General features: G+C 43.2%; 1 protein-coding gene across 4 annotated transcripts in view; it reads right to left on the bottom strand.

The window, feature by feature from the left end:
- Positions 1–22,736, bottom strand: part of Snx10 (sorting nexin 10) — a 158,323-nt gene extending 135,587 nt beyond the window's left edge. For 2 of the 4 annotated variants that reach the window (XM_071613858.1, XM_071613861.1), the window contains exon 1: positions 22,481–22,736. The gene's annotated coding sequence lies outside the window, so the exon portion shown is untranslated. The remainder of the gene's footprint in view (positions 1–22,480) is intronic. The other 2 variants (XM_027932646.2, XM_027932645.2) reach the window with 2 other exon arrangements.
- Between the last annotated feature and the right edge of the window lie 684 nt (positions 22,737–23,420).

Below are 23,420 nucleotides of genomic sequence, written 5' to 3'. Positions count from 1 at the left end.
GGCTCCATGAGTAAGGCCCCTGGGTCCAATCCCAGGTACCAAAAACAAAAATAAAAACAAAACAAAAAAAGTAAGAAGTGTCTTTTTTAATAGATGCACAGGGATCTCTGTACATTTAGCTATAAGAAAAAAACATACAACTGCAAATTATGTGGGGGAAAAAAAATCACTTGGCAAAAAGCACACAGTACTGGTACGGAAAGTATGCATTAGCCTACTATTCATGATGCACTGCCATGGAGAATGTAGGAAATATGATGTAATTCCACCATGTCTTAAAATTCTAGTATATTCCAGATGTATTACAACTGCTTCCAAGAAAGCCCCACTCTGAATGTGACCTCACACCAACGACTCCATAAGAACCTTTCTCAGGACTGGGGCTGCAGCTCAGTGGCACAGCGCTTGCCTGGCATATGTGAAGCACTAGGTTCATTCCTCAGTACCACATAAAAATAAACAAATAAAACAAAGGCATTCTGTCCATCTACAACTACCAAAAAAACAATTAAAAAAAAAAAGAACCTTTCTCATGTCTAAGATGCTAAGGACGCTTGGCCTGTTTGAAGACCATCATGAAATGTCCCTTCAAAGTCTCCTTTTCTCCTTTCTTTTTTCTTTTTCTTTCTTTCTTTTTTTTTTTAATGGTAATGGGGATTGAACCCAGGGACACTCTAACACTGAGCCACATCCCCAACCCTTTTTTTTTATTTTATTTATTTATTTATTTATTTATTTGAGACAGGGTCTCTCTAAGTTGCTTAGGGCCTTGCTGGCTTTAAACTTACAATCTCTCCTGACAGCCTCTGGACCCTGGTTCAACCCCCAGTACCAAAAAAGCCATGCCCAGCTTTTATTTTTTATTTTGAGACCATGTCTACTAAGTTGCTTAGGGCCTTGCTAAATTGCTGAGGCTGTAATTTGTGATCCTCCTGCTTCAGCCTCCAGAGTTGCTAGGATTACAGGCATGTGCCACCGCACCTGGCTTCAAGCACCTGGCTTCCATTTTTCAAGTTAATTATTCCCAGCTATTTAATAGCTTTAGCTACAGAACAAGAGAAGATATAAGTAAGTGTCTTTGTGAATTTTCAAGTAACACGAATGGAAAACAGAAACAGTAATAAAAGCATCTGCCACTTAGTGGTCAGCCCCATGCTGAGTATGTGCCTCTTTTAACAACTTCCCTATTTACAGAAAAGGACATTAAGACTTAGAAAAGTGGAGTAACTTGCTCAAGGTCACCTCCACAAGGTCACCAATTTGTTCAAGGGCAATGGTGGAATTCAAACCCATCTGTCATTAGTTACCTTGAGTCACCTGCCAGACAGACTCAGTTATAAGCTCACTATCACGGAAGAGACTGCCCTAATTCCCTCCAAGGAGGACAAATCCTGAGGTGCACTTCCCCTGCACCACATTCCTCTGTAACTCTGAGCACAGTGCTATTTTTACCCCCATTCTAGTAAATATTGAATATTGGGTCTACCTCTCCACCAAACTGCAATCTCCAAAATGTACAACTTCTCATTACCCTTATTTATTTAGATCTCTGGCCTCTGTAATAGTACCTGGTACATAATAGGTTCCCTGTTCACTGGTTTAATGTATGCTCAGAAATCACCAGCAGCTTAGGGCACTACGCTAAAGAAGCACAGCCCCCAGGGTCCACCCATGTGTAGGCACAATGCCAGCTGAGCAGAGGGGCAAGAGAATGCCCAGGGGATCTCGAAGTACAAAACTCACAGTGGTGACACAGAGCAGCACATTCACATTTGAAGGAGAGCAGTGTGAGGGATGGTCTCTGGGGTCATGCCACCTGAGCCAAATCCTACGAAGTGCCCAAGGCCACCTGCTTAACCTCCACATACGTAATATCTTCATCTATAAATCTGATTAACAACAGAACCTACCGCTATGTAATTACTAAGGAACAAATAAATAAAAAATACCTTAGACTAAAAGCTTGCTCTTTATTTTTTTTTTTCCTAATCTTTGGTAGTTATAAATGGAAAGCATGCCTTTATTTTATTTGTTTATTTTTACATGGTGCTGAGCATCGAACCCAGTGCATCACACATGCTAGGCAAGTGCTCTGCCACTGAACTACAACCCCAGCCCAAAAGGCTTGCTCTTAATAAGCACATAATAATTACCATTGCTAATGATTGTTACTATGTTAAAAAAAAAAAAAATAGAATTCCTGTTTGTCATTTGTTTTCCCCACTGGACCAAAAAGCTGTAAGAAATAAGGAGGAGGGCTTTCTTTCCCTTTGGTCACTTAATACAAAGCAAACCATTATAGTTAAAGGATAATGTAATTACACCAATGATTCATCATTCCCAGCAATGGCCCTGGGTTTCTCGACAATCTCGGGTAACTTTCAGGTTTGAAATCATGTGATTCTATGTCAATTTACTTCTTAAGCTAGACCAAGAACCCAAAAATCTGCTGTGAAGGAACAAAATTTCATTTTTTTACTCCAAGTAAAATATTACACAAGCAAATAGGTAAATATTACACAAGTAAAAAGACACAGTCTAAATATAATTTGATACAAACATCAAAATCTCAAATTTGACAGCTTCAATTCTATCTGTAAAAAAGGAAGCATCTCTTTTTACAATTGCTTTCCTAATAGAAAAATAAACTCCTTTGATCTTGTATTTTATTAGCTATCTTGCAACTAAAAATACTATCAAATATTTTGTGATTTAAAAAAAAGTTACAAAGGCATTGTTGACACAAGTAACATTTTAATATGAACCTGGAAAAGTATGAAGTTGAATTTCCTGGCTATGATAATGGCACTAAGATTATCTATAAGACTGCTTTTGTTTCAAGATTTGACTCCTCCTTACAAATGTTCTCGTGATCGTATCTACAGGTCCTTCTGTGCACTGAAACGTACAAATTACTTACTGTTCATCAACCCAGTTCGTACAATTTTGTTTGCTTTTCTAATCCATTCTGCTTGCTTCTTTCTGTTTTATTCTTCCTGCTCTTTAAATCTATAATTCTGTTCCTCTCATATCTTTTTTTTCTTAAAATACTTGAGGCAAAATCACAGGCAGTTCACAGGCTATGTTTTTTACACTCAACTCTGAAAGTGAAAGCAAATGGAAATAAAGGAAACAAAAATAGTTGTTAAATCTCAGCATTTCACAACAAGTCTGCATCACAGGGAAAAACCCCAGGGTTTTATAGCAATATGGGGTTTTTGATGGGGAGGGACACCAGGGATTAAACTCAGGAGCACTCAACCACTAAGCCACATCCCTTGGTACATTCTTGCCCTGCATTTTATTTAGAGACAGGGTCTCACTGAGTTGCTGAGGCTGGCTTTGAATTTATGATCCTCCTGTCTCAGCCTCCTGAGCCGCTGGGATTACAGGCATGTGCCACCTGTAAGCAATATGTTTTAAGCAAGTCATACAGAACCATCACATAGTATCATAATATAAAATATTGACCCAATAGAAGCACTAAGTCCTTTCTAAGAATGGACTAGCCTCTGAAAACACAGCCCCATAAACAAGATGTTGCAGTCTAGTACAACAAAAAAGAAATGATTTTTTTAAAAAGAAAATTATATTTACTACCTGCCCTTCAAGTTCTTGAGGGCTCAGGTTCTGCTTATCAGTCCAATGACCAGGCTTGGTTTCATAATTTTTATTTTTTATTTTTTATGCCACATAGGAACAGTGAGACTTAAGAGGAAGGGGAAGGAGAAGACAAGCAGGAGGCAGAGTTTTGTTATATGAATGTTTAGGCAGGGCTGGGGATGTGGCTCAAGAAGTAGCGCGCTCGCCTGGCATGCGTGCGACCCGGGTTCGATCCTCAGCACCACATACAAACGAAGATGTTGTGTCCGCCGAAAACTAATAAAATAAAATAGAATATTAAAAAAAAAAAATGTTTAGGCAAACAGCCACAATGGTTTCAAATTTATGTAACTCCTAAATGATCTACCCCTTTACAGTCTTTATAGGCACATAATTTCTCTGACTATTCTTTTATATCGAGAGCATTCCAGATATTGTAGGTTCTCCTGTGAGGGCAAAACAAACATAAAAAGCCCAGGTAAGAAAATGCTCTGCCAAAAAAGGTGTTTCAGGCAAAGTGAGATGACAGCCTTGGGGACAAAAGACCAGTTTACTGGTTCTAACAAGATTAAGTAAATGTTATATCTATAGCTAACAACCTGTGTTATACACTGAATAGTTTAAGACACTGAATAGTCTGTTAAGAGGGTAGATCTCATGTTCTCACCACAATAAAATAAATTTTAAAAAAAGAAAGAAAAGATTAGCTATCATCTGTTGAGTGGTTTTCTAGTGTGCCCTCAGGGACAGCTGGGAGTGAGAAATGCCAGTACCCCTAAAATGCGGCAACACAGACTCCACCCATGCCCCCCCTACACACACACACACACACACAGCCGCTTCCTCCTTTGCCAGCTAACTTCTACATCCTAATTCCTCTGTGTGCTTCATGTGGTTTTTGTTTGTTTTTTAACATCCCACTCTGCCCTTGCCTAGGAGACACAGCATGGTATACAATCATGGGCAAAATCCTCAAGATTATACTCTCCAAGAACCTGAAAATCCTAGTAACTCATGTGCCCAAAACCAGCTCTACGTGCCAAGCAAGAGGCCAGAGACCCCAAATGGCCACCACACAGACCCAGGCTCACCCGGGGGCGCCCAGCCACCAGGGACCTGCCAACAGCACAGGCTGAGGTTTCTGCTCCTCTCCCTGTGGGGACAAGTAACAAAGAGTGACCAACTCAAGAGCCCCACTGGGTGTTCTCCCTCTAGGCAAACTGTGGAGTGTGGCCTAGAGACTTGCAAGAGGCTGACCTCAAGGGACTCAGGGATGGCCAAGGGGGTGAGGTGGTCTAACTATGCTTGGGGGGGCAGCGCAGCCTGTGGGTGGGGAGCACCCACAATGCATTGTGGGGGTCTGGCACTCATAATGCACCAGATGGCGGGTCTGAATCCACGCACACCTGGGGCGTGGGTCAGGGAGCCCAGAGACAGGGAAAGGGAGTGACTGCCGCTCTTTGTTAAGGTTGGCTGCTCAGGGTGGCGGACAAACATAAAGGGAGTGGAAAGAAGATGCGAGAATCACAGTTCAGAAGTTCAACCCACCTCCCCTCTTCTGGAAAGCTAAGCACCCCTCTACTGTACCAGCCTCCTGCTCAGACTCCTAGGGCACTGAGTGGACACTCCAAGGCCACATCCCAAGGCCACCATCATCTGCTGCACGCTCCTCGACGGGCTCACTTTCTGCTTTTCTCCTGAGGGCTCTGGGCTCTGACCACACCAGTGAGACCCCTCTTCCTCTCCTGGCCAGTGGACATTCCACTCTCTCTCACTGGCAACCCCTGCCTCATGTGGCTGAGGCAAAATATCAACAGCAAACAGAGCCCTTGGGATGGCCAGGATCCCTGCAAACACTTCTCATGTGAACTCATTTACCCCACACGACCACCTTCGAAGGGACACTGTTGGTGTTCCCACCTGAACAATGAGGCACAGAGAGACGATGTGACTTTCTCAAGGTCCCACTGCTAGTACGAGGTAAAGCCAAGGTTTAAATCCATTGTCAGCAACAGAGTCTCTGCTCCCCACCCACAGGCTGTGCTGCCCCTGACAGCACAGTTCAGACCACCTCATCCCCTTGGCTATCCTGAGTCCCTTGAGGCCAGCCTCTTGAAAGTCTCTAGGCCACACTCCACATTCACCTCACATGAGGATAATCCTCAGCTTCTCTCCCCACCTAGATAAGAAGGCCCATAAGAGCGAGGCTTCATTTCCATATCATCTCTGTATTCATTTTCTATTGCCGCTGTGATAAATTGTCACCAACTTGATGGCTTGTAAAAACATACTTTTTTTTTTTTTTTTTTTTGGTACCAGAGATTGAACCCACGGGCACTTTAACCATTGAGCCACATCGCAGGTATTTTTATGTTTTGAGACAGAGTCTCAGTAAGTTGCTGAGGCTGGCTTTGAACTCACAATCTTCCTGCCTCAGCCTTCTGAGTTGCTGGGATTACAGGCATGCACCACTGTGCGCAGCTTACAACATGCATTTTTCTTTTTTGGGTGGTGATGAGGGTGTGCCAGGGATTGAACTCAGGGGCACTCAACCACTGAGCCACATCCCCAGCCCTATTTTGTATTTTATTTAGAGACAGGGTCCTCATTAGCTCCTCATTTTTGGTGAGGCTGGCTTTGAACTCACGATCCTTCTGCCTTAGCCTCCCAAGCTGCTGGGATTATAGGCATGCACCACCATACCTGGCTACAACATGCATTTCTTAAGGTCAGAAGTTCAACATGGGTCTCTGCAGGCTACAACCAAGGCATCGGCAAGGGTGTTTTCCTTCTGGTGACAATCTGTTTCCCTGCTTCTAGGAGTGCTCACTTTCCTTGACTCATGGCCCCTTCCTCCATCTTCAAAGCCAGCAACTGATCATCTCTATGACCCTTCCATATCTCCATCTGACCACAACCAGGAAGGTTCTCTTTTAAGGACTCACGGGATTAGATTGGACCCACCTGGATAACCCAGGATAATCACCCCATCTCAAGGTCCTTAATATGGTCACTCCTTGCAAAGTCCCTTTTGCCATGTAATGAAATCTATTCACAGGTTCCAGGTACTAAAATGTGGACATCTTGGAGCCATTATTCTACTACCACCAACTTTGCATATAAACCAATGGAGCCTCCCCCTGACAAATACGGGATTGATCTCCGTCACACTCCAGCTGAACCAACTCCTGGATGCCAGAGTTATGGTCCTTTCATGAGCCCTTTATGTGCTGTGGCCTCCAAATGACAAAGAGCTTTTTAAACACCCCTTTTAACACGCCCCCCCAATAATGAGAGCACATGATGGATACAGATTTTTGACATTTAGGGATAGACCACAACGCTAACAAATCAAAGCTAACAAATGAAATCCCATTTCAAAACTATTTTCCTTTTTGCTTCTTAAAACATAACAACTTGTTTCAAAATATAAAAAAATCACAATATTAAATAAAAATTCTTCCTCTCTCCCTGTCTCCTAGGCATTTTTGTATCCTTCCAGAGGTATTTTATGCATATGCAAGTAAATGATAGCACTACATACATCCCTTCCTGTTCCCCCCACTCCTTTTTACTTAACAATGTAGACTGCTCTACATCTTACTTTTTTGCACCTGCATTCTATTCCACTGTGCAGATGTACCATAACTGATTTCACCAGCCCCCACCCATCACTCTTATGCTAAATCGACAGTGCTCCATGAATACTTGTGAGTACATCTGAGGGATATTTTTTTCAGTAAGTGTAATTTCTGGGTTCAGTAAGATAATGTGAATTATTGACTATAATAGATATTGGCAAGGTACTCCCTGCAGAAAATAGTTGAATGAATTGTTTTCCCATATCTTTCCTAACATGATCAGTTTTCAAAAACTTTTTTAGGGGCTGGGGCTGGGGCTCAGTGGCAGAGTACTTGCCTAGCATGTGTGAGGCACTGGCTTTGATCTTTAGCACCACATACAAAAATAAATTTTAAAAAATAAAGGCATGCTGTCCACCTATAATTACAAAAAGAAAAGAAAAAAAAAAAAAAAACTTTTTTACCCTTGCCCATCCCAGACAGATGAAATATAGTCAAGTGAAATTTAACTGGTATTTTTTTTCAATTATGCATGAGATCAAGCACTTTTCATATGTTAAGGAGCCACTGATTTATTTTATATGAATTATTTGTTCATATCCTTGACCATTTTCTTATAGTTTTTATTTGATTTGTAGGAGTTCTTTTGTGCTAGGGAGATTAATATTCAGTCCATAAAACAGTTGCAAATATATTTTTCTGGTTTGTTTTAGGTAATGAATTTTATCCTTCTTTTCCTTATGGCATCTAGGTTTTGCACCGTATGTAGAAGCATCACTCCTACTCCGAAATTATGAAAATTATTCTCCTTTGACTCTTCTAGAGAGATTACTCATCCATATACAGTGAAAAGTTCTGTTCTATGGTCATGAATTACACTCTGGCCATAATGTGCTATTGGCCATAATATATGGAAACTAAATTTAATTTTCTTAGTAGCTTTTATTTTGTGAAGCTCTGCAGTTATAAATCACCATCCCATGACAGCTGGTGAGACAGGGCAGCACAAGACTTATTTGCCCTGTTTTACCAGAGAGGTTAAAGTCCTGCCCAAAGCCACACAGTGTCATGAATACTCAAACTCAGAACTTGTGAATGTCAGAAGCTGTTCTCTCTACCTCCCCCCCAACAGCCTCTCTTAACAAAAACATCCATATGCATTCAAACCTTGAGGTCATCTCTGAAGCCATTTCCAAATAATTTCAAAAGAAGGTGAATCATAACTTTTCTAATCAAAACCAGCATTTATTTAAGTGGGCCACACGGTGATCCAAATAAAGTGACTCATCCTCAAAGTCTGAGCCAATGTCCCCATCAATGGACAGAAGTCCATGTGCCTATATCATTCTGCCAAGTAAGGAACTTAAATGTTCCCGGATCCCCAAGGACTCAAGAGTGGATAGTAAGGAGCAGAGTTTCTCGGTGTGGGGAGTAAAGGAGGCGAGGGACATCCGAATCACGGGAGGCTTTTTTCAGATCGCGTGTACCCCAATACCCCCTCACTTCACAGTCCCAACCAGAAGTGCACCACAGACCCCTCCAGTGTGTAAATAATGCAAAACAGTTGAAAATCACCTTTCCAGAACACAAGTCTGCATCTGGGCAACCCCTGATGCCATACCCCTACAATCCTCCAACCAACCCCTTAACTCTTCTGTACTCCCTGATGTCCATTCACAACCAGATCAGTCCAGGTTTCCCTGCCTTGGGCCCTTTGTTCCTCCACCCAATTCACCATGGTGGCCCTTTCCCATCTGCAGGCTCCTCATCCACACCTCCTCCTTCAGGACTTTCCTGACCCCTCATTAAAGTAGACTCTTCCAGTAATGCTCTAGCTTCTTATTTTTACATTTGATTTCATCACAGTTGGTATTATTTTATCTACTAATCTGTTTTCTTGTTTATTATCTGTCATCTTTAAAAAGTCCCCTGAGGGCAAGGACCTTGTCCAAATCATTCATGCTATAACCCTAGCACTTAGCATAGTGCCTGGCATACAGTCAGAGCTCAACAGGTATTGAATAAATTAAATTGGATTGAATGAGTTCCAGCTCTTTCCCCATCTCAGCATCACCATCAAGGTTCTGAGCAGCCCAAAAGCCTGGGATGGACAGGTGGATATGAGGATCACTCACCTGGCCTATCCTCCTCGCTCACCTCCCCTCGCTCATGATTAATCCTTCCTCTTAAGAGAAAAGAAAGTGCTTAGAACAGCCCAGAGTGGAATACCGAAAAAAAACATGTTTTCCTCAGCTATTTCCTATCTTTTCTCTTGACCTCACTCCACTGAACTGTGGAGGATGAGTTGGGGAATAATGTTAAAATTTTGCTTTTAGAAATCAAAAGTAGGAAATAGAAAAGACAGAATGAATCAGATATAACTTTCCTGTGTTCATATATGAATTCATGACCAGTGTAACTCCACATCATGTACAACCACAAGAGTGGGAAGTTATACTTCATGTATGTATGAATACACTCTGTCATGTATATGTAAAAAGAACAAAGTTTTAAAAAATCAAAACTAGCCTAGCACAGTGGTGCATCCCTATAATTCCAGCAACTCTGGCTGCAGCAGGAAGATTGCAAGTTCAAGATGAGCCTTGGCAACTTAGCAAGGCCTTGTCTCAAAATGAAAAGGGCTGGGGGTGTAGCTCAGCAGTGGAGCGCCCACTAAGCATGCATAAGACTCTGGGTTCCATCCCTAGCAACAGAAATAACTAAACAATAATACAATAAATATAGCAATCAAACAAAAAATAACTGGTTTACTAAGTTCCACTGTATGAAATCTGTGACATGAATTATCCTTTCTATCGTGACAGCCCCATGAACCAGGTATCACAATTACCCCAATTTTATAACCAAGAAAATGTTAACCAGTCCTGCAGCTCTAAGTGAAGAAGCCAGGATTCGAGTCCCAGTGGACGGACTCAGAAGACCCCTCACTCCCACTGCATGGGACCCCCCACGAATAACAGGGCGCCCACTTCCTCCTTAGTAATAAATACTCAAAAGATAGCCAGGAGTAGAGAATGTCAACTTTAAAAACTAAGTTATTAAAGGCTCAAATGTTTTAGGGATGTGGGGGCAGGACCAGAGTTCTGGGAGAAGCTAACAGCCAGACATCTGAAAATGACATTCTCTTCTTTGGAAAGGAGATAACACAAGACAGACCTGTTTAGGGTCATTAGCTATACAGGGCCCCTTAAAGATAACCTATTGTGTGATAATTCTAGGTTTGGTTCTAGTGAGGGATTTTTTTTTTTTAATGACTAAATAACCCTCCCTGAATTCTAAGACATAAAGATGCCAAGACACAGATATGAATCAGGTCACTTGTATTGCAAAGCTCACTGTATGTGCTGAAAGAAACATCACTCTGACTGGGCTCCAGAATGCTGGAGAATAGAGGAGAAGCAGGACTCGACTTTGCTACTGACATTAGGACAAGCACAGAAAACAGGACCAGCGTGGGGTGGTTAGGAAGCACTAATGACCTTGTGTACTAATTTCTATATCAAAATAGACTCTACTGTCATGTATATCTAAAAAAGAATAAAATTAAAAAAAAAAAAAAAAAAAGCAGCAGCAGCAGCAGCACTAACGGGGCTGGGCATGGTGGTACACACCTGTAATCCCAGTGGCTTGGGAGGCTGAGGGAGGAGAATTGGGAGTTCAAAGCCAGCCTCAGCAAAAGTGAGGTGCTAAGAAACTCAGTGAGACCCTGTCTCTAAATAAAATACAAAATAGGGCTGGGGATGTGGCTCAGTGGTTGAGTGACCCTAAATTCAATCTCCAGTGCCCCTCCCCCAAAAAGAAACACTAATACTTTGTGGGAAAAATAGGAGCTCAGTCCCCAGGAGTAGAGGGCCTGTATCAGCAGGATATTGCAATATAGGTGTAGAAGGGCTGCGGTGGGCATTTTGGCATGGGGGAGTCCTTGGATGAGGAGAGAGGAATATGGACTTCTATCCTGTTAGAAGGCAGGGACAGAGTACAATCATGCCTCTTATAAACTTGGCTCCATGACTGTCCCCCTGAGGATGCCAAATCCAAGGATATTCAAGTCCCCGACATAAAAGGCAAGTATTTGCATGTAACCCATGCACACCCCCCCATATACTTTAAATGATCTCTAGATCACTTATAATACCTAATACAATGTTTACACATCAATTCATTCACATGGATTCAGTGTAGTATTCAGTGCATGGCAAATTCAAGTTTTTCCTTGGAATTTTCTGGAATTATTTTTTTCCCAGTCATGATTAGTTGAATACATGGATGTGGAACGTCAGATAGGGAGGGCCAACTACAAATGAAAGCCCAACACAATGGCAGTGATTCATCTGGGGACAGGTGGAGGAAGAATTGATAAGGAAAGAAATTACAGGCCACGTACTTCAACCGGGGGCTGCTGGAACACACCAGGCAGGGGAAAAGCCACGGAAAAGTACCTGAAAACAACAAAGAAGCAAAGCACAGGGGATTTTTGCAGGACAGCGAAACTACTTTGCATGATCCTATTCTGGTGGCTACATGTCTACAATGACACGTATTATACGTTTGTCAAAATCCAAAGAACATCATACCAAGAATGAACCCAACCACAAACTCTGACCTATGGGTGATAAGGACAGGTTAATGTAGGTTCACTGATCATAAAAAATGCACCTCTTTGTGGGGAGGCTACACATATTAGGAGGGCACGAGGTGTACCAGTCTCTGTACTTTCTGCTCAATTTTGCCGTGAACCTAAAACTGCTCTAAAAAAAATAAACAATTAAGATAAACGAATGATAAGAAAAGCTTGGACAAAGGGTATGATAGAGAAAAAAGAGTCAGGGGTGACTCAGAGACCAGGTGATTGGAAGAAGAATGGAATCACCAGGAGGATGAGGAAGTTGGAAAGGAGTCCTGTTTTCAGAAGTAAGAAAGATTAATCTGACTGGGAACATGGTAGATGAATATAGGACATTCGTGCAGTCCTGTTTGGGGCAAAACAAGAAAAGGGTATAAGGTACATAGATTAGGGGTAAATTCAACATTCAACGTTCTACTATTTTTTTTTTATTTTTTTAGCTGTACATGGACACAATACTTTTATTTTATTTATTTATTTTTATGTGGTGCTGAGGATTGAACCCAGTGCCTCACACATGCAAGGCAAGAACACAACCACTGAGCCACAACCCCAGCCCAAATGTTCTGCTTTTAAACTGAGAAAAGTCTTTAAAAAAAAAGAAAAGAAACTTAACAACATCCAGGAAATCACCATCTTTACCCAATATGTCCCCTCTGTGGTGAAGCCCTGCTGCTAGAGAGGGGTTTCAGTTACTTGTACAAATGGGAACAACCAGGAACTATGTGTGATCTACCCGTCAAGTCTGAATCTACCTAAAGGATCACAATCCAAATCTGGAGAACTGGCAAGCAAGAAGATTTCACTTGGGAACAAGGAGTGTGCCCCCAAATTAAGCAGGGGGATATGATGGGAGGCAGTATAGTTCCTCAATACCAAACCTCCTGGCTGTGCATTCACATCCTGCCCTCTGCCAAGGGAAACTTCCATCTCTCTGTGCTTCAGTTTCCTCATCTACAAAAAGAACATGACCGCCAGCTTCGTGGATCTGCTGTGAAGACCACATGAGCAAACATGGAGACATGTGCCTGACACTCACCATGCCAGCTACCATCAGGGTTCATTTTCATTTTGAGGGGTACTGGGGATTAAACTCAGGAGCACTCGACCACTGAGCCACATCCCCAGCCCTATTTTGTATTTTATTTAGAGACAGGTTGCTTAGCACCTCGCTTTTACTGAGGCTGGTTTTGACCTTGAGATAGATCCTCCTGCCTCAGCCTCCTAAGCCACATTTTCTATCTTAGTCTTGCTACTATCAGGGTTCATTTTTTATCTTAGATTTTTCCAAGCCCCCCTGAGGTGAAAAACTGCTGAGGTGCTTTCCTCTTCACCACAGAATATTTCTTCCTTAGAAACAACAATTCTATTCAACTATCTTCTTTGTCAGATGGGAATTTAATACTCAGGGTGCAGAATGTTTTAAATCTACATGCTTTGAAACACGATCACACATGTGAACCACACACTGTGGCCACTCCCTGCAAGTCAAATCATTTACTCATGAACATTCAATACCTGGCCAAGTTGAAGAAGCTTAAGACACAGAGAAGCAAGTCCTTCTAAAAGAGGGTGAAATGCCAACGTTATTATTAGCTCTATTTGCCATAGGTACTGCAATCCAAGGGCACTTGACATGTGTCTAGACAGCCTAGCCAAGTTCTCAAAACAGAGGTCACAGTTTTGCAAGGTTTCTCAAACAGGGAAATAGGCTGACTAGAAAGTCAGCATCTGGTGGGCACCTCACTGGAAATCATTACCCTGATTTCCCAACGCAGGAACTTTGTGTGTTTGGGCACAATGACCTCAGTTTTTCTGGGTCTGATTACCAGAAGGCAAGCAGATGAAAAGACTCCAGGTGGTTTGCTGAGACACAAGACCTATGGTGACAAAGCCCCCAATCCAGACAGTGACCTCTCACCTTCAGTTATAGCAGGTACAGCCTGCCCACTCCCGCCAACCTCTTCCAAATGCCATTCTGCCTAAGAGCTGCTCATTCAAGAAGAAATCAGAAGATAATTATAATGCAACAGAAAACTCTTTTGAGTGTGTCCTATTTGTAACTTCAAGGAGTATTGGTTCCCTACATACAAAGCCCTCTGTTCTGTCCTGTACTTTGACCCACTGGATTTCCATTTATAAGAGGAACTGGGCAGTATTTATAGTTTTAGAGGGAAAAGACCCTAGAGCTCAGGAGAGAGGGAGACACAGCAGTTTCTCCATGAACCCAGTGAAGTCTACTGACCTAACAAAACCCACAATGAGAGTGGATTTCTCCATCCATGAGGGAAGGGGCTGTTTGTGCATAGATAGGTAAAAGAGAAAAAGCCCAAGAGCCCTCCCCACCCACATTCCAGGGAATTCGAAGAACACCTGAACAAAGCCTTGGATTTTCCTGAGCCTGGGGCCTAACTCTCTAAAGAATAGGAGTCCAGCTAATTGGATCTTTCTTTTTCTAAAGCAATTAAACAATCTGCTTTTACTATTTAACATCCAAACATCACAGGAATGCATTGAAAAACAAAGAGATAAAGTGCAGCCACCCTCATTTGGGTTCACCTCAGACCTCTTACAAAATATCTAAATTCTTCCAGGAAGAGGTGATAAACTGGGATTGAAACTGGCATAGTGATAATTCTGGTATGTCTCCCTTGACACACCTCCACTTCTTTTGAGATCAGTCCCCAGATTGTGGAGCTTGTGCAGTAGGATCCCATCCAGACACACCCCCATTTGCTCACACTCCTGGCCCTGCCACCAGGCTACAAAGCTGGGAGCAACTCGGGGGAGCAACTTGTTTCAATTTATGTTCTTCAAAAGATTACTCCAGGGCTGGGTTTGTGGCTCAGTGGCAGAGTGCTTGCCTCGCACATGTGAGGCACTGGGTTCAATCCTCAATACCACATAAAAATAAATAAACAAAGTAAAGATACTTTGCCCATGTATAACTAAAAAAATATTTTTTAAAAATATTTTTTTCAGGGGGCTGGGGATGTGGCTCAAGCAGTAGCACGCTCGCCTGAAATGCATGCGGCCCGGGTTCGATCCTCAGCACCACATACAAACAAAGATGTTGTGCCCGCCGATAATTAAAAAATAAATATTAAAATTCTCTCTCTCTCTACCTCTCTCTCTTTAAAAAAAAAAAAAAAAAAATTTTCAGGGCCAGGTGCGGTGGCACATGCCTGTAATCCCAGCGGCCTGGAGGCTGAGGCAGGAGGATGGTGAGTTCAAAGCCAACCTCAGCAACTTAGCAAGGCCCTAAGCAGCTTACTGAGAACTGTCTCTAAATAAAATACAAAAAAGGGCTTGGATGTGGTTCAGTGGTTAAGTGCCCATGGGTTCTATGTCTGGTACAAAAAAAAAAAAAAGATTACTCGGCTGTCTTTGGATTAGAAGGGAACGAGAGATTCACCAGAAGTTGATGTCAATGTACATGAGGGCTACTACCTGAGACAAAGGGGAAGAAAGCAGAAATAGGATCAGAGAGGGCAATCAAGACCCTGAGAAAGCTCAAGTGTGGGGAGAAGACGAGACATAATGGATGGCACAGGGATTGTTCAGACGGGGGCAGCACAGGAGACTGCTGGGGGCTAGTAGGAACAGAGTCAAGATGACCAAGATGCTGAAGGAGCTCAAAGTCATGAGCCCACATCTGCACTGTTCCCCTTCCATGTTCACACAGCTCATTTTATATTCTTCACTCTGTGTTCTTTTTCTTACAGAAGACTCCAAGCTGTCAAGTTTTAGGCTTCACAAAACTGGAGAGAGGAAGATCACCATGTTGGGCAAGTTCATCTGAGATGACTTGAGATATATTCAGGGAGCCACAGTCAAATTCATTGTTAAATGTCTAAACATGGAGGTCTCAAAAGAAAGCCAGACATCTGCTCTTTAGAGAGTTGATGATCTATCAATGATTTAAAGTCATGGAAATGAATAAAACCAGTCTATCCAGTATTTGTCACACCCTTAGATCACCCAGAATGAGATAAAGATTCCCAGGTCTCATCCTGGAACTACTGGATTAGAACACTGAGTCCCAGAAACTGGCTTTAACAAGTGTCCCAGATCATTCTTATATTCAAAAATCACAGATATGCTGGGCATGGTGGCACAGGACTATAATCCCAGTAACTTGGAAGGCTGAGGCAGGGGGATTCCAAGTTTGAGGCCAGCCTCAGCAACTCAGTGAGACCCTGTCTCAAAATAAAGTAAGGACTGGGGATAACTCAGAGGTAGAATGCTCCTGGGTTTGATCCCAAGTGCCAAGAAAAGGAAGAAAGAAGACCAAAAGAAAGAAAGAAGGGCTGGGGTTGTGGCTCAGCGGTGGAGCACTTGCCTAGCATGTGTGAGGCACTGGGTTCAATCCTCGGTACCACGTATAAATAAATAAAATAAAGATCCATTGACGACTAAAAACTACTTTAAATAAATAAAATGCATTGTGTTCATCTACAATTAAAATATTACCAAAAAAAGAGCGCATGAGAGGAAGGCAAGCACTTGAGTGGAAAATCCCAGGTTGGCCACACCGATTACAAGTAGAGAAATCCCAGGGACAGGCACTGGGAGCGGCAGTTAAGGGCTCTGCAGCCCTTGGGAAGCGTGATAAAAGGTAACTGCGGTGTCTGACTTTTCAGGTCCAAACAGTTGCCTTTGAGCCTTACAATAAGCCACCAACTTGCTGGCACTAACTTTAGGGGGTCCCTCTTCCTCATAACCATATAACCAGCAATAACTAAAGCACAAAGGGACAAAATTGACAAGTACCGTAAATCTTATTATTACTGCAAATTCTTATAGGATCTGCCACCACAAGAGCCAATGCGTTTCACTCGCAGCAGCTGATCTTAGCTGAGAATCCAAATCAGTGTTATCTTCACCTCTCTTCCCTCTCTCACTCACCCCCACGCCCCTACCAACACCTTCTCTCTTGTTTCCAAGATCATCAGAAATAACTTCGACCTAGAGATGGCAAAATTGGGCTTAGGGGACTAAGCACAGCCTTTCTATATGTGCAGCAAAAAGGGTCACAGGAACTAGAAGCAGGGAGGGACAGAAATCATGGTGCACCCTGGGAATGAAGCGGTGCTGGTGAAAAAAATAAAGGCTAAGGGTAACCAACACCAAGGTCAGTAAGACCACACAAGGGTCTCGGCCTGTGCTTAGCATGGCTGGGTCAGGCTGGATTGTACGATGCTTGAGACCAAGTACAAGGATGTGAAAGAGGAGGCCAGCCACAGGTAGGCCACATGGAAAACACCATACTAAGGCACAGTTCCTCTTAGGGCTCCTGCTGTCCCTGCTGGGGTCAGGCTGGGTAGGGTCTGTCTCCTGAGTGTAAAGGAGGGGCTCTCAATGCCATGTCAGGGCAAGCACCCCATACCGATGACCGCTGTCTAATGACACTTGAGGCTTAAATTGTGTCTGTCCACATTTTCTCTGATACTCAGGAAATCCGTCCAAATGCCACAGGGTTCTGAGCAAAATCAGGCACAAAGAGGCACAAAGAAGGAAAATACACATTTGAGATGGAAAAAAAATGGGAAAGGAGGTTAGAAAAGGGGGGGTGGAAATAACCTGGCAACAGTGATCTCAAAATTAAAATGCTCTGAAGTTTTACATTTACCTCATGGTTTTTGTAAATAAACCAAGACAAAGGTCTGCTTGTCCACAATGTCAGTGAAAAAATTAAAACTCAGCCCCCCAAATTACAGCCTTTGAAGACCTCCATGGAATCTGAGTCCCCGGACTGAATAATGTACTCAGTATGGCTTTTAAATTTTTCCCTTAAATTGGACATGGTGGCACACACCTGTAATCCCAGCAACTTGGAAGTCTGAGGAAGGAAGATCACAAGTTTGAGGTCAGCCTCAGAAATTTAGCAAGGCCCTAAGCAACTTAACAGGACCCTGTTTCAAAAATCAAAAGGGCTGGGGATGTAGTTCAGCAATAAAGTACCCCTTGGTTCAATTCCCAGTACAAAAATCAATAAATAAAAATCCCCTAAGGTGGATACAGTGGTGCACACCTGTAATTCTATTGACAGAAGTCTGAAGCAGGAGAATCCCAAATTGGAAGCTAGCCTCGGCAACATATTAAGACCCTGTCTCAAAATAAAATATATAAAGGGCTGGGAATTTAGCTCAGTGGTAGAGTACCCCTGGGTACAATCCCCAGTACCAAAAAAAAAAAAAAAAAAAGTCCCCTTAATAGTGGTATCAGAGAGAGAGCCATCTTGGCTCCAAAAGCAAACAGGTGGAAATTTTAAAATTGAGGGCTGGAAAATGGGTATGTAAATAACTATGGGTTCAATTTCTATCTCCTCTACCTGTTCAAGTTATAAAATCTCTCTGAACCATAGAAAATGACTACAATTCCTATTTCACAGGACTAAATGAGATAATGTAAATCAATGCCCAGGGCAGTGTGTGGTACATGGTGAGTACTGAATAGGTGTCCCCATCTCTTTCCTAAAACATGGCATCATGACAAACAAACAAAATGTTCCTGGAAGCAAGTCACAAAGCTCTATGCTTCTCCTTGTCTCTGGCCTTTGGTGCCCTCTTTTATTTCCCTCACTCCCTTTTATGTTCTTCCATTCCCAGAAAACCAGAGCTTCCTAATAGAGGGTACCTTGGTAGCCATTAGGGATATATTAGGAAATTTCCAGCCTGAATCAGAAAAGTGCTCGAGACTTTCTTTTCTTATTTTTTCCCCCAGTACTAGGGATTTACCCAGGGGCACTCTACCACTGAATTATATCCCCAGACCTTTTTATGTTTGTTCGTTTTAAGACAGGTTTTCACTCAGTTGCCCAGGCTGGCCTCAAACTTGCAATCCTCTGGCCTCAGCCTCCCAAATCGGTAAGATTACAGGCATGCGCCCACTATACCTGGATCCCTTCTCATTTTCCTAAGGATCCAGACTCCCTGGGAGGGGGTAAAAATAAAGAATCAAGACCATCTACATATGTAGTTCAATATAAGTTCCACTGTTAACTGCCAGATTTCAGGAATGCAAGAGAATATAGACATCTCTAAGCTATACAAGAGCAGGAGACATGGACTGTTAATGCTAGACATTCATGAAAGGGGACAAAATTAGTTTTGCCTTATACCTAAGAAATAAAATTTAACTGAGTAACAAATGCTAATTGTTTTTAAGTGCTTGAAGGCCACATAATCTAGGGTAAATGACCTTCTGCTTTAAGCAGTTTTCTTAACACAGACAACTCCTGCCTTCAGGAGTGGGGGCTGGGACAAACCTTTGAAATTAGTAGAAAAGATAACTGGGAATATTCACCTAGAAATTCTGAGGACGGGTCCCTCACTCAAGTAGAGACCAACCCTCACCCAGGCAGGGGTGCTATAGGGAGAATATGAGATTAGAAGCCAGGAGAACTTAGTGTGAGTCCCATGTCCACCTCTAATTGCTGCATAATTCAGATTAAGTTATTCTGCCGATCCACCAGACCTCAGTTGCCTCACTTATAAACAGAGAAAAGTGGAACACAAGTTATTACCAACCTGTCTTTCCATAACAAGTGACCCTTTTAGGATCTGAAATTATGGATCCTCTCCCCTAGAATAATACACTTTTGTGTGTAAACATCAGATCATATACTTTTTTTTTTTCGTACAAAGGATTGAACTCAGGGCCCTCAACCACTGAGCCACATCCCCAGCCCTATTTTGTATTTTATTTAGAGACAGGGTCTCACTAAGCTGCTTAGTGCCTCACCTTTGCTGAGACCAGCTTTAAACTCGAAATCCTGCTGTCTCAGCCTCCCCAGCCGCTGGGATTACAGGCATGTGCCAACACACCTGGCCAAAAAAAAAAAATTTTTTAAAGGAATCACACATTTGCAGGGGTGGTGGTCACAGACTCCATAAAGCCTATCTCTGTATCCCCAGGATCAAGATACCCAAGGCCTACCATTGGCTTTTAAAAACAAAATACAACAACAACAACAAAAATGTATGTAATCACAAAGTCTTAATTAGAACGGAATCATCTACAGAACTAAGAGCATCCTCTGCAGAAACTGGGAGTGGGGAGTGGTTACTTAGGGAAAATAAATGGAAGTACCAATAAGAGTTGCCCTTGCCTTGGGAAGCCCTTTACAGTCATTCACAGGGGAGTGGCTAAGAATACCAACTCTAGAGCAGGACTGTCTAGTTCAAAAGGAGGATCTACTAGTTATTTGATCTAGGGCTTTGTTCCTCAGTTTCTTCAACTGTAAAAATAAAGAGGAGAAGGATAAAAATAATACCTATCTCAAGACCACTTGATACAGGGCCTAGTACACACTGACCCCTAAATAATTATTATGTTTTATTAAATCTGGGGCATATTGGCTGGGTGGGGTTAAAATTGTGAGCTAGGAGTTTGGGGAGTCATAAATACCTTGATTCTTTAGCTTCCTCAGATGTAAACCAAAGGCAATAACAGAATCTGCCTCATAAGTTTTTTGTGAGGCTTAATTAAACTGCCATATAAAAACTCTTTGGGGGGATGCTGAGAATGGAACATGGTAAGCAAGTGCTCTACCACTGACTGAGCTACGTTCCTGGCCCATAAAAAGTCCTCTTGCAATGCTTGGCTTGTAATAATTACTCAATAAATAGCAGGTATTGTCATTAACTCTGGAAGGGGGAAGGATTATCATTACCTTTTGTTTGTTTGTTCATTTCGGAAGAAAAGACAAAAAAATGTTATGGCCACAACACCTCAGCTAGCAAGCAATTGTACCAAGATTTCAACTCAGCTGGGTCTAAAACCAGAAGTTATAACCACTACCCTATACAACCAGGTGTTGGAACAGGATTTGGAAAACACGTGTGTTAATTCATACCTACTAGAACTCTAGGAGATAAGACAGACATTTGGCAAAAGCAGTCCAAAATTTGAAGAATTTCCCATGGAGTCAATGATGACCTTGACCAAAGCCCCCTCTTTGCCACTTTTAAACATGAAAGACCTTGTAGGCTGAACCCTGATCTCAACCAGTTCTTTGCTTTCACAAGTAGCTGTTAAACCACAGCCCGACACCAAAAAAAGAAAAAGAAACCATGACTTTATTAGCAAAGTAAATCCTTAAAATGAAAGTAATGTAATGTTGGGTCTGTGGAAAGATCAAGAGTGCTCTAAAATCAAGTGGAAGTTTTTGTAGCAGAACACAAATGTTTCTCTTGAATTAACACTTTCATTTGGCAAACAATGAAGTTGTTTATTTCTATTTTTTGGATGCCAAACTAAGAACGACTCCTCAATAGTAAAATAAGAGGAAGTAGGCAGCACAGCCCAAAGCAGTGGTGAGAGAAGCAATAGGTCACAGGCAAGAGACTCATCACCACCACCAAGAGCCACCTCCTTGAAAGGCAGGGTCAGCCTGAGCTACTCTGTCAACACGGATTTCTTTAACTGCAAAGTGAAAACAAAATGGACTGGCAGAAGAAACAAGATGATCAGTTAAACAGAAGTCGTTGCTAATCATAATTTCACATTTCCATATATTTATATATTTCTAAGTATATTTTACTTTTCAATCTTTATTCAAGGCTGCCCTATCCTTTAGTCAACTCCTCCTTTAAAAATAAATAAAGGGGGTCTGGAGGGTGGAGCAGTAGAGCACTTGCTTAGCATGCTCAAAGGCCTAGGATCCATCCCCAGCACCACAATCAATCAAGGTCCAGCTGTACACCTGCCTTAGGAATAAGCGTCACTGGAAGTGATGGCAGACACCTCAATCTCACCTCCATTCTCCCATTCAGAAGCTCTATCAGAGATGGACCAAAGGTTCGAAGAGTCCCATGTCACTGGGACCCACACCCCACAGGAACTAGCCAGATCCCAGGAAAAAAAGCACAGTGTCTGCAATCCAAACCCTGGGCCCACTGCTCCCAAAATAGGGTGGGGCAGGCAGAACTCTGGAGTGGAAGTCGGAAGCCTACCAGGTTCTGGGCCTCCTTCTGCTCCCACTTGGCTATCCCTGCACTTTCCTCCCAGACCTTAGTTTCTCCTTCAGTACAATGATAGGTTTGATGGAAATCACGTGAAACCTCCCTCCTGCTCTCGATTTCTGATTCCATTATTCTTACATATAAATGTGCTTTGCAAAAATAAAAGCCCTTCCTTTCAAACAGGACATGTTGCTCTACATTCTGCGACCATCCCCCTCAATAATCCGTGTAATTTTAGAAAAGTATGATGCATCCAGAACTGAAAAACAGGCTGTTGCTTTCCTGTGTCACCAAACCTGACACTGTGGATTTTCTCTCCAGCCTTTTCCATCAATCCCACAATCCCACGGAAGAAAAAAAAAAATCTTGCCTACCCCTCCGGATTTCTAAACTCAAAGCTACCTTTTCCTGAATTAGAAAAGAAAACAAAAATACCAACCCAAACCCGGCCAGGTGGAAGATGCCACAGCACTAATTTGGAATCGGAGATTCCACCTCTGCCCCGCCCTCTCCCCGGGGTTCTTTTTGGCCACCAATCTTTAGTTCAACTCATCCCTCTATCTCCCCTAGTTACAAGTCAACCATTTCTTCCTCCCCAGCACATCTCACATGGAAAGGAGGCAGCTCCCGGGCTCCAACCCCAGGGGACTCAAACCTCCTCCCAGCCTGCTAGGAGTCGGCACCTGCGCGCAGCTGGAAGGGCCCCACGTCTTCCTGTGGGAAAGAAGGGGCGGTCGGCTAGTCCCCGGGCCGAGGTGCCCACTCCCGGTGCTGGGGAGGCCTCCGCGGCAGGTCTTCTGTCACTTACGGGCGGCTCCTCCCGGCAGGGCTGGGCAGATCGCACCAGCCGGCGGGCCAGCGGCGGAGTTTGCTGACTCAAAGGCGCGCGGCGGCGGCGGCGAGCGCACACGAGCGCAGCCCCGCGCACGTAGCGGCCCCGCTCCCGCGCTCAGCGCCTGTCGCCCGCGTGTGGCCGCAGGGCCTCCGGCTTCCGCCGCCCGGCGCCGCCAGCCCAGGTGCCGCCCTTGGTGCCCCGCCCTCTGGCCTGGTGGACACTAGAGCTGACTGCCCGCGCGGCTGGCGCGCAGGGTGCTGCGGCGCCTGGAGTTCTGTGTCATTTAGTCACCCCTTAGCAGTTTAAGTGGCTGAATGACTGAAGGTCGCCTAATATTTCATTTTCAAGCTTGAATTTTTAGACACAGCAGCAGATTATCATTCGGTACTTGCTCCGGGAGCCCGCCTGCCTTATCCCAGAAATCGGGGGAAGAAAGAAATACCCCCATATTTTTTTCAGAAGCTTAAGCTGAAAATGTGCTATAGACACTTTTGAAATCACCACTTGAAAGCCACCTCGGGCTAGCTAACCTGGTCTCCCTGGGTGCAGGGAGAACTGATGAGTGGGGAGGGGATTGGATAGATGATGTGGTAAACAAGAATAGCAGGATGTTAATAGGTGATGGGCGTATGGGCTTTCTTCTTTTTTTCAACTTCTATGCATTTTCATAATAAAACGTTTGGGGATAAAACTATGAGATCCACTAAAGGATCTGAATCGTTAAGGCATTTCCCAAATGGCACCTTGGGCTGTCACCTGTTTGCATGGAAACTCGCAATAATCACTTA

The sequence above is a fragment of the Marmota flaviventris genome, chromosome 1 (assembly GCF_047511675.1).
Source record: "Marmota flaviventris isolate mMarFla1 chromosome 1, mMarFla1.hap1, whole genome shotgun sequence".
In the NCBI taxonomy this organism is placed as follows: Eukaryota; Metazoa; Chordata; class Mammalia; order Rodentia; family Sciuridae; genus Marmota; species Marmota flaviventris.
The sequence above is the reverse complement of the archived record's forward strand: the minus strand, read 5'-3'. Positions and strand labels throughout refer to the sequence as shown.